This window comes from Acomys russatus, chromosome 19, assembly GCF_903995435.1.
Source record: "Acomys russatus chromosome 19, mAcoRus1.1, whole genome shotgun sequence".
Taxonomy (NCBI): Eukaryota; Metazoa; Chordata; class Mammalia; order Rodentia; family Muridae; genus Acomys; species Acomys russatus.
This window is the reverse complement of record NC_067155.1, coordinates 16,817,661-16,830,286: the sequence shown is the minus strand read 5'-3', so window position 1 is coordinate 16,830,286 and position 12,626 is coordinate 16,817,661.

Sequence of the window (12,626 nt, the reverse complement as noted above, 5' to 3'; positions counted from 1 at the left end):
GTGGAAATTCCCACTGATTTGGGGGCAACTCCATCCACTAGGTGTGAGGGGACAAAACATTGCAACATAGCTTTTCAAAAGGTTGACAATTTACCAGAACGGTGTGAGGATAACAGGTCTTCTCTTTCTCTTGCTTTGGTTTTATTTTATTTTTTGTGGTGATGGGTACTGAAACCAGGTCTTGTACATACTAGGTGAGTGCTGTACCACTGAGCTGCACCCCCAGCTTTTTTTTAAAAAAAGATTTATTTATTTATTTATGATATATACAGTGCTCTGCCTCCATGTGTGCCTGCATGCCAGAAGAGGGCACCAGATCTCATTATAGATGGTTGTGAGCCACCATGTGGTTGCTGGGAATTGAACTCAGGACCTTTGGAAGAGCAGTCAGGCTCTTATCCTCTGAGCTGTATCTCCAGCCCGATCCCCAGCCTTTTACTGGGGGATTCGAGGCAGGGGCTCTACCACTGAGCCATGCTCCCAGCCCCTCACTGAGGAATTCTAGGCAGATTCTCTACGATTGAGCCACACCCCAGCCCCTCACTGGGGGATTCTAGGTAAGCCCTCGACTACTGAGCCACACCCCAGCATCTGTCTGGGGGATTCTAGGCAAACAGTCTACAACTGAATCATGCCTCCTAGCTGTTCTTTGATGGGTTCTAGGCAAGTGTTCTCCTATTGCGCTGTAGCTCTTTTTCTGAGCCCCTCTTTTGGCTCTTCAATCCTTTAACTGCACTTTCATTCTCTGAGTTTCTTGCTCTATCACCTTTGCCGTGAACATTTTTAAAGACACACAGTCATGGCTGTATCACAGACATACACACACACACACACACACACACACACACAGACACACAAAGACACACACACATAGACACATAGACACAGACACACACACACAGACACACACAGACACACACACATAGACACATAGACACAGACACACACACACACACACATAGACACATAGACACAGACACACATAGACACACACACTGACACACACAGACACACACATACAGACACACACACATATGCACACACAGACACAGACACACAGACATACACACAGACACAGACACACAGACACAGACACACAGATACATACACACACAGACACAGAGACACACACACATAGACACAGACACACACACACAGACATACATACACAGACACACAGACAGACACACACAGACAGAGACACACAGACACACACAGACATACACACAGACATACACATAGACGCACACACAGACATACACACAGATACATACACACAGATACATACACACACAGACACACACACATAGATGCACACACAGACATACACACAGATACATACATACACAGACACAGACACACAGACACACACACATAGACACAGACACACAGACACACACCGAAGCTCCCTATTGGAAGAGTTGATGAGGGAGGGAGAGTCGCTCTCCTTTAGGGAAGGTGGCGCCTGGTAGGGTGCATACGTCTCAGTGGGTGGCCACACATCCGTGCCATGGAAGGCTAAGGCTCTGAACAAAAGAACGGAGAGTGGGCTTGTTATGAACTCTTCACACATGTATGTAAGGTACCTTGATAGTCACATCTCCATTACCAACATCTCTCCTCCCATCCCCCTCCCTAACACACAGCTTTATTCACCGCGACCAATCTATGGAATCCATCTTAGTGCCTGTGGTGGTCAGAGTGAGAATGCTCCCCACAGGCTCATCTGTTCTAATACTTGTCACCAGGTGGTGGCGCTGTTTGTGGGGGGGGGGGAAGCTTAGGAGGTGTGGTCTTCTTGAAGGAAGCATGGCACCAGAGAGTTTAAAGACTTATTCTACTTCCAGTTCGTCTTTTTCTGCTTACGGCTTGACCTTGCAGATGGGAGCGCTAAGCTCGCTGCTCCAGCTGGCCTGCAGCCATGCCTAGTGCTAATTTCCCACTATGGCGGCCTCTCATCCCTCTGCAACCTAAGCCCAGAGAAACTCTTTCTTTTTTTATAAGTTTCCTTGACCATGGTAATTTATCACAGCAACGGAAAAGTAACTAATACGGAGCCCATCAGTGGATGAGAAACTGTAGTTAAAAAAAAAAAAAACAAAAAAAAACCAACCCAAACATTTAAATGGTTTCTCATTTTTTGTGTGCACTGGTGTTCTGCCTGCGTGTATGTCTGTGTGAGGGTGTTGGCTCCTCTGGCACTGGAATTACAGACAGCTGTGAGCTGTCGTATGGGTGCTGGGAATTGAACTCATTTCCTCCGGAAGATCAATCAGTGCTTTTAACCACTGGGCCATCTCTCCGGCCCCAAGAACTTGTGGTTTAAGCCAGACGCGGCAGTGCAATCTGCAGTACCCATCACTTCAAAGGCTGAGGCAACTGGGCTAAACAGGTAGCTCCAGCTCTGGCCCGCTATTGTATATGACTAATCTACACACAGAACAGAACGTCTGGTCACAGGCCAGGAATGGATAGGGAAAAGGGGCAGGGCGTGAGCCTGTGGCAGAATCCTCGCCGAGTGTGTGCAAAACCCAAGGTTATAAATCACCAGTAAAAACAAGAGAAAAAAACCAGGCACCAAATGCCAGCTCTCAGGTTGCTAACCCCATCTTTAAGCAGCTTTGAATTAATTCATCTTCTTCCTTGTTTGTGAAGAGAAATGTAAAATAGAACTCCTCGTTTTCTTGTTTTGAGACAGACTCTTACGGTTTTACAGTTCCGGGCACTCTCTGCTTAGCCATCCCCCTGTTCCCACCACCTGAGTGCTGGTATCAACGATGTGCCTGGCTAAATAATTTTTAATGATGGTGAAATACAGAAGGCATAAATTTTACTACTATATCCACGTAAGAATAAGATATAAAAAAATTCTTTGAGATCACCAATGTATTTTGACCATACTCACCCTCACTCTTCCCCCTAACTCCCCACAAATCTATCCTCTCCTCCAAAGGTCCCCAACTTTTTTTTTTTTTAAAAAACAACCTATTGACGCCATCTTGTGCTGCATCTTGGGCCACCTCTTGGAGTTTGGCTGATCTACTAGGGGCCACACCCTTAAAAATAAACTGACCGTCCACCTCCCACAAGCTATCAATGCCCATTACTCCTCGGTTGGGGGGTGGGAGCTCATAGGCGTCTTCCTCTTCCGTGCTTGACTGACGACCGGCTTGATCCCAGGTGTCACATGCCCTGACTGGGGCAGGCCTGTCATGTCCAGATGTGACACTGTGCTGCTTGCTTTCCTCTCTGACCTCAGATTCCTGCAATCTTTTTTTTTGTCCCCTCGTCTGCAATGGTGTCTTAGTCCGGGGTGGTGGCGGCGGCGGGTCTTAGGGATGTCCTGTGTGTGGCAGAGCACTTCATTGACACTTAGCTCTCCTGCTCGTTGACCAGCTGTGAGCTTTTTTGGCTACCAGTCCCCTTCATCAGTTCCGAGGCAGGACTGCCAGTGTTGTGTAAGCAATTTCCAGAACTCGTTTCATCTTGCAACACGGACATCTGATACCAGTTAAAAACAGCTTTCCATTTCTCCCCCGCCGCCACCCCGCCGTCCCCCTCCAGCCCTGGAAACTAATCGTCCTGTGTTCTGCTTTTATGAGTTTCACTGCTTTAGCAAAGCGGAGTTACATAGTATTTGTCTCTGTTGGAGGTTAGCTTACGTCTGGAAGTGTTTCGCTTGGGTGTCTGTATGTGTCCGACGAGTTCACACGAGGAGAGAGGGTTGGATCCCCTGCGACTGGAGTTATAGCTGGTTCGGAGCCACTGGCCACTGTACAGATGCTGAGAATGCTGGGAAATGAGCCTGACTCCTATTTGAGGGTGGAAGTCTCCTCACAGTTGAGCCATCTCTCCAGCCTGTCTTAATTTTTAGACAGGGCCTCATATAGCCAAGGCTGGCCTCGGATCCCTGATCCTCCCCCACCACATCCTGTGTGTGCTTCCGAGCCTGGCTGTGAGTTTCATATATAGTTTTTTGGGGGCGTTAGGCCTAGGAAATTCCTTTCTATTTTTAGACTGACAATTTGAAACTTTTTTATTTTATTTTATTTTTTTACAAATTTATACTCTTCAAATTTTATTTATTTTTTAAAAATTTAATTTATTCAGATTACATCTCAATTGTTATCCCATCCCTTGTATCCTCCCATTCCTCCCTCCCTCCCGTTTTCACCCTATTCCCCTCCCCTAGGTCTGTGACTGATTTTATTTTTACTTTATATATGTATGGATGCTTGGTCCATGCACCACTTTTATGTAGTGTCTGAGAAGGCCAGAAGAGGGTGTCAGATCCTTTGGAGCCAGATATCTGGTGGCTCTGAACCTGCCATGTGGATGCTGGGACCTGAATTAAAACCCTCTGCAAGCTCTATTAGGCCAGAAAGCTGAAGATGAGGTTCCAACGCTATAAAGTGTTTTGGGTGACTGGTCAGGCAGTAAATTGTCTTAAGTCAATTTGTACATTTTGGAAGCTGCTAACCCACAGTGCTGGTTCACTCAGGAATTTAAGTTTTATTCCTTCTCAAGTCTCTGAGGGGCACTGAAGACAAGACAGTATAGTTTTACAACCAAGCTTAGTTGGTTAGGGGACAAGATCGTTTTAGATCAAGATAAGGAAGTTAAGCTATTAGAGTTGAGATAGGATAAATATTGAATCTCATTCGGAAATTCAGACCCAACAAGACAGGAAATGAGACACATGCAGATGGCCAAGCCACTATGAAAGCAACATGTATAGAACACATTATTCTCATGATTGCCACATGGTTCTCCCTGCTGTCTGTAGTTTGTTTTATACATGTGTAATAAAATAAAAGTATTAAAAAAAAAAAAAAAAAGAATGACAAGTGTTCTTAACCACTGAGCTATCTCTTCCAGGCCCCAGTTAGAAATTTTTTATAAGGAAGAGAAGCTGGAGTTTCTTATTTTTTTCTTTTTCTTTTGTCACGTGTTTCATCTGCAGATGATCACATTGGACTTTTTCAGTCTATTGTTGATTGGGCAAAGGAGGCCAGGGACACGGTCTGTCACTGAGCTCCAGCTCTCCGTCTCCATCCTTTGAATTGGGGTCTCACTAGAAAGAAAGCCCAGGTTAGCCTTGAACTCATGACTCTCTTGCCTTGTCCTCTGGAGTATGCTTAAATTTTAGGCATGTATTACTTGACTTCTTGTTATCTTTTTTTTTTTTTTTTTTAATGCCTGAGGCAGGCGCCTAACAAATTGCATTGACTTCACAATGCCCCTGCCTCAACATCCAGAACATTGGTTTTGTACCCCAACATTGAGTTGTTTTTAGTATTTTAAAGATTTAATTTCAGTTTTAGTTATGTGTATGTTGGTGCCTGTGTGTAGATATGCACGTGTAGATGTGGGGGATTCTAGGCAGGGGCTCTACCACTGAGCCACACCCCAGCCCCTCACTGGGGGATTCTAGGCAGGGGCTCTACCACTGAGCCACGCCCCCAGCCTCTTCCTGGAAGATTCTAGGCAGGGGCTCTACCACTGAGCCACGCCCCCAGCCCCTCCCTGGGGGATTCTAGGCAGATAAAATCTGCCTATGCTATGTTCCCAGACTGTAAGGAATTCTATATCATCTTGCATACTGCTCTTTTCCCCACAATGTTACCGTCATTGCTGATCATTTTTTTTTAAATCATGTCATTAGTTTTGTCTGATAACTGTAGCAAACAGCTTTTCTTTCAGCAAACATTAGGCTAATAGTAATCTTTCAAAATTAACAAAATGCAGATGCACACAGATTTATTCCTGGAACCCTATTTTGTGCTTCCTTTTGTTTTAGAGAGGACTTGTGTTGATTTAGGTAAGGTCTCCTTCTGTAGCTCGGACTGGCCTTGAACTCCTGACCCTCTTGCCTCAGCTGGGGTTCCAGGCATGTGCGACCACACCTGACTTATTTTATGAGTTTTTATGTGTTGTGCTTCTTTTCCTATTCAAGCTGTTCACTCACTTTTGTACCACCTTACTAGACTTGGGCTTTATTTATTTATTTATTTATTTATTTATTTATTTATATCTAGCCCCTCAATTGGCCTGAAAATAATCCAGTTGTTTATTCTTAGCAATTACCTTTAACACTGTAAACATTAAAAAAAAATTTTTTTTCTTTTTTTTTAAATTAAAAAAAAATTTTTTTTGGTTGTTTGAGACAGGATTTCTCTTGTAGTCCTGGCTATCCTGGACTCACTTTGTAGACCAGACTGGCCTTGAACTCACAGAGATCTGCTCGTCTCTTCCTCACGAGTGCTTGGATTAGAGGCGTGCGCCACCACACCCAGCTAACACTATAAATATTTTATTAGAAGATAGTATTTGCATTTTCCTGAGCTGCTGGCAGAGTTACTTGGTTGTGAGGTTTTCAGTAGTTTTGGGGTGAGATCCTCAGTTCATCCAGGACTTGACACAGAGTGAGGCAGTACCCCATTTGCTTGGTTTCTGGGTTCATTCTCATCCACATTGCCGTTAAGCCTAACCGTGAGTTCATGGAGAAGTCACGGAGCGTCATGGAAAATAGGATCACTACCCCTGGTAAAGCCTCTGGGGTAACATTTGGGCTTGGCTTGTTGGCAGGAGCCTTGGCTAATGTCAACAATGTGAACAGCTGGTGGCTCTGTAGGCTGGCGGGGGTGGGGGGTGACTTGCTTCAATGGCTGGTTTCTGAGCCAGGAGGTTCCTGCCATTTGCCCATGTGTGCCACTGCCGGGACAAGAAAGAGGAAACAAAGAGAGAAGAATTTGAGGAGTCTGATGATGGCACAGACTCTGTTCTTCGGGAGTAGATAAAATACCCCTGAGCTCTTAGGCTAGGCACTGCGGCTAACTCCAGTGTATTTAGGAGGCAGAAGCAAGTGGATCTATAAGTCCTAGGCCAGCATGAGATATTCTTTAGAAAATATTGATTTGGGGCTTATTTGTTTGTATGCATCTCTGTGTGTGTGTGTGTGTGTGTGTGTGTGTGTGTGTGTGTGTGTGTATGCATGTGCGTGTGCATGGCCAGAAGAGAGTGCCAGTTCTCCAGAGTTACGGGCAGTTGTGAGCTGCCTGACCTGGGTGCCGGGTCCTGAACTCCAGCCCTCTGCAGGAGCAGCAAGTACTCTTTGTCACTGAGCCCTCTTTCTTGCCTCATGACTGTGTCTCTGAAAGGTTGTCAAGAACAGTGCTTGACCTGTGGGGAGCGCCCAGCACACGCAGCGGTTCCAATCTCTGAGGCCACTGGCACCTGCAAAGTTGCTTGTTGGCTTTTACTGAAATGCTGCCACCCCCACAATTACAAGAGGAGTCATGCAGAACCCCAACAAAAATCTACACCTTGTATCTTCTGAGCCCCAGGAATGCCAAGGACCTCGGCTGAGAGTTTGGCTCTGTGGCTGCATGAGAGTGAATAGTACTGGTTGGAACAAGTAAGCCCTGGGGAAAGCTGGAGGATTACCTATCTCTTGTTCTGCTGCCACGCCTGCTTTTGGTTGGCTTTCGGACTAGAGGGATTAATCTTGCTTCTCGCTTCTCTGACATCTCCCTTTGGGTGGCAGTATGCCAACCACGAACCTTCCCCTTCCAAACAAAACAAACCTGAAACGAGCTGGCTCCACCGTCTCCTCCTTTGCAAGCTGTGGCTGCAGATATTTAGTGTGATGGGCGGGATCCATAGAGGTCATGGTATCCCATGTGAACATGTGATGGGCGGGGTCCACAGCGAGGTCATGGTATCTCATGTAAACATGTGATGGACGGGGTCCACAGCGAGGTCATGGTATCCCATGTGAACATGTGATGGGCAGGGTCCATAGAGAGGTCATGGTATCTCATGTAAACATGTGATGGATGAGGTCCACAGCGAGGTCATGGTATCCCATGTGAACATGTGACGGGCAGAGTCCACAGTGAGGTCATGGTATCTCATGTAAACATGTGATGGGCGGGGTCCACAGTGAGGTCATGGTATCCCATGTAAACATGTGGGTATGGTGATCTCAGCGTCTAAAGTTTTTGGTGTTTTTGATTGTAACAACAGGGGCATCTCAGATGATCAGATTATTCTATTTAGCTATTTTTCTTTAAAAAATTATTCTTTCACAGTCACACACACACACACACACACACACACACACACACACAACATTGATCACATCTTCTCTGTCCCGCCTTTTGCATCCATCCTCATGTTCTTTCAAACTGTCTCCCTCCTATTTTTATGTCGTGTGTGTGTGTGTGTGTGTGTGTGTGTGTGAGAGAGAGACACACACACACACACACACACACATAAACACAGAGACAGAGAGAGACATGGAGAGACACAGAGAAAGACAGAGCCAGATAAAGACAGAGAGAGACAGAGACACAGAGAGAGATAGAGAAAAAGACACACACACACATACACAGAGAGACAGAGACACAGAGACAGAGAGACACACAGAGAGACACAGAGAGAAACAAAGAGAGAGACAGAGAGACAGAAACACAGAGAGAGAAACACAAACACACACAGAAAAACACACACACACATATACACAGAGAGAGAGAGAGACACACACACAGACACAAACACAGAGACAGAGAGAGACATGGAGAGACACAGAGAAAGACAGAGCCAGATAAAGACAGAGAGAGACAGAGACAGAGAGAGAGACAGAGAAAAAGACACACACACATACACAGAGAGACAGAGACAGAGAGACACACAGAGAGAAACAAAGAGAGAGACAGAGAGACAGAAACACAGATAGAGACAGAGAGGGAAGCACACACACACAGAGAGAAACACACACACATGTACACAGAGAGAGAGACACACACACACACAGACACAAACACAGAGACAGAGAGAGACATGGAGAGACACAGAGAAAGACAGAGCCAGATAAAGACAGAGAGAGACAGAGACACAGAGAGAGATAGAGAAACACACACACACACACACACACACACACAGAGAGACAGAGAGACACACAGAGAGACACAGAGAGAAACAAAGAGACAGAGAGACAGAAACACAGAGAGAGACAGAGAGAGAAACACAAACACACACACACACATACACAGAAACACACACACATATACAGAGAGGGGGGGGAGGAAGGGAGGGAAGAGGAGAGAGAGAGAGAGAGAGAGAGAGAGAGAGAGAGAGAGAGAGAGAGAGAGAGAGAGAGAGAGAGCGCATTTAATTAGGGTTTCTCATGTGAGCATGGGTGGGGAGTTATTTAGTTTAGTATGGACAGCTTACTGAAAGTATATCTTGGGAGTGACTGTAGCTTCTCAGGGAGCGTGGAGTCTTATGACCCCACCCCCACCCGTGATGGAGTGTTGACAGGCCCAATGATGTGCCAGTCTTGTTCAGGAAGCTGTGAGCTCATGGCTACAACAGCTGTGCCATGTGCACATGACGGGTTTCAGAGTACTCTTTCTGGTCTCTTGGTTCCTCCTTCTCATTCCTCCTTAACGGTATTCCCTGAACTTTGCAGGGCCTGAAATAGATGTCCCAGTTAGGGCTGAGCACTCAACAGCAACTTTCCCTCCGCACGTTGACCGGTTGTGGGTCTCTGTGTGGTATTTTTTCTCATTAGCATATATTCATGGTGTAAGATGATGGGTTTTGTTATAACACTTTTTAAAAATGCTTACTTATGGAACTGGAGACATGGCTCAGAGGTTAAGAACACTGCTCGTTTTCCCAAAAGTCCTGAGTTCAATTCCCAGCAACCACACGGTGACTCACAATTGTCTATAAGGAAATCTGGTGCCCTCTTCTGCTGCACAGGTGTGCAGGCATGCATTTGGGCAGAATACTGTATACATAATAAATAAATAAATATTTTAAAAAATGTTTACTTATTTTTATGTGCACCACGTGCATTCAAGGAGAGAGCATTCGAGTCCCTGGAACTGGAGTTGCAAGCAATTGAGAGGCCCAAAGTGGGTGCTGGGAACCAAATTTAGGTCCTCTGCAAGAGGACCAAGTGCTCCTAACCATGGAGCCATGCCTCTAGCCTCTGGGATATACTTAAAATTAAAAAAAAAATATTTTTTTTGTGGCTTGCAGGGTACTGGGTTATTTATACCAATATCACCAAGGGCACTGGGTTGTTTATACCAATATCATGAAGCACATGAGTAACATGTACTACAACTTTAAGTAGAGGGATCAGAATGTTGCAGCTCCTCAGAACTGTATGGGACTAGAACTGTGTCCATGTATAGTGAGACAAGGTGGGATGCTTTGATTGACAACCTGGGGTATCCTAGGAGCATCTGGCAAGAGAGTCTCTGTGAAGGATTGTCCATGTTTGGGCTGGGCTGAGGGACATGTCTGTAGGGGATTGTCTTAATTAAGGTAACTGATATAGGGAGTCCAGCCCACTGTGGGCAGCACCATTCCCCAGGCAAGGAGTCCTGAACCGTATAAGAGTGGAGACACCGAGCTGAGCACAGGCACGCAAGTGGACACGAGTGCATCCATTTCTTTCTGCTTTCGGCTGCGGTTGTGATGTGAACCAGATGTTTTAAGTTCCTGCCTCTTTGACTTTCCTGCTGTCACGGACCGTAACCTAGAATTGTAGGCCAAAACAAACACTTTTCTTCTCCCAAGTTGGCTTTGTGTCAGGGTGTTTGGTCACGGCAACGTAAACAGAACCAGCACGCAGTTCTCTCTTAAATCCTCGGTGAGCAACTCCATTTCAGAGCAGACCACTACTTAGCTGTTCTAGTCCCTAGACTGCAGCAAAACAGACTGCCCTTTCTCAAGGGCGGACAGTGTTTACTGAGATCAGCAGAAACCCTGACAGGGGAAGGGCTGGGGTGCACATGCACACAACTTTCCTAGAGTCTAGCCTGTTTTTGTGGTGTCTGAGTGACATCACCTCTACTGCTTTAACACCAGGCAGTGCTCTGAACCCAGCTTTGCATCAATTCTAATGTCGATTTAGTGCTACACAAACGGGTGGGGGAGGGGCTTGGTAAGTAGTTGGAGTTGGAAATACAGGTGTCTGTAGTCATTCAGGGCTCTTTAAGTAGCCCATAATAAACTCATTTTACTCATCAAGGGGATCCCGAACAAGTTATTTTTTAGGCTGTTGATGCCGTCCCAGTTCTATGGAAAGTGTCAATTTTTACATTTCTCTCTCTCTCAAAAAAAAAAAAAGCTATGAAACAGTATTTCATCAATGAAACGTTGTTATGTGGTACACAGTGATTGTGATAGATAACATTTATGTCAGTCATGGTAAAAATCTAGATGGTAATTTACGGTACAATTCTTTCAACATTTTTTTGCTTCTCTGCGTTGTCAGAATACAATATTGGGCTGAGAGGAGGCCGGTATGGCTCCTGAGGAGAGAGCTGATTCTTTCAGGAGACGCCACTGCCTATGGTTCTGGCACTGGGATCTGGCAGGAGATGTGTGACAGATTGACAAAGACTTTCTGACCAGAGGTTCTGGAATTAGCGCTTTCATCATCTCACATGGCAGAAATACAAATCAAATGGGTGTGAGCAGAAGTCATGTGGGGCAGGCTGAAGTGGACAAGCTGGATTCAGGCTTACTTTATTTATTGTTACATATTACACACACACACACACACACACACACACACACACACACACACACACACTTAAGGCCATTTTCTTTTTCTTTTTGTTTTGCTTTTGAGACAAGGCCCTCACTATGTAGCCCTGGCTGGCGTTTGTAGGAGGCAGAGGCAGTCTGATCTCTGTGAACCTGAGGCCAGCTTGCTCTGCATAGTAAGTTCCAGGCCAGCCAGGATTACACAGAAATAGCTTGTTTCAAAACAAGATCAAAAATAAAAGGAGGAGGAGGGGGAGGGGGATGGGAGAGGGGGAGAGGGAGGGGGAGAGGGGGGGGGGAGGAGGAGGGAAACCAGGAGGGGAGGGGAGGGGAGTTTTGTTGGGAAGAGAGGGAGTGGGATTGAGATGTAACAAGAATAAATTAATAATAAAAAAAAAAAAAAGAAAGGGAGTGGGAGTGGGAGTGGGTAAGAGAGGGCATTGGAGGTCGAACTTAATCAACATACATTATGCAAACACATGACATTGTCAAAGGATAAGTAAAAATATTAACAACAACAACAACAAATTGAGGAAGGCTTCCCCCTGGTGCTTGGAGCACAGTTGCAAACTGATGGAGCACTGGTGTCCTTCTGTTTGTTAAGGAACTTTGACAGACACCCAGGCTTTCTGGTAGCCTCTCACTCCTCGGTCCACTCAGTGGGAAACAGGCAGTATCAAACAGAAGCTCCCAGCACAGATCTGGAAGCAGGCAGAGCTGGCTTATAGAGCCCTTTAAGAGATGTACAGGGCCCTAGAGAGGCAACGGCTTCACCCTTGGCTTTATTTGCTGTCTGTAGAACTGAAGATGGCAAGGAGAGCCGGGCAGAGGTGACTCCACCCAGCACCGTTTACTGTCCTAGCCTCTGAGACTAAGCTTTTTTCCCTTCCTTCCTTCCTTCCTTCCTTCCTTCCTTCCTTCCTTCCTTCCTCCTTCCCTCCCTCCCTCCTTCCTTCCTTCCTTCCTCCTTTCTTCCTTGCCTCCTCCTTTTTTTTTTTCTAGACTTATCTTATTTTTAATTATGTTTATGTGCACGTGTGTTGAGTGTAGGT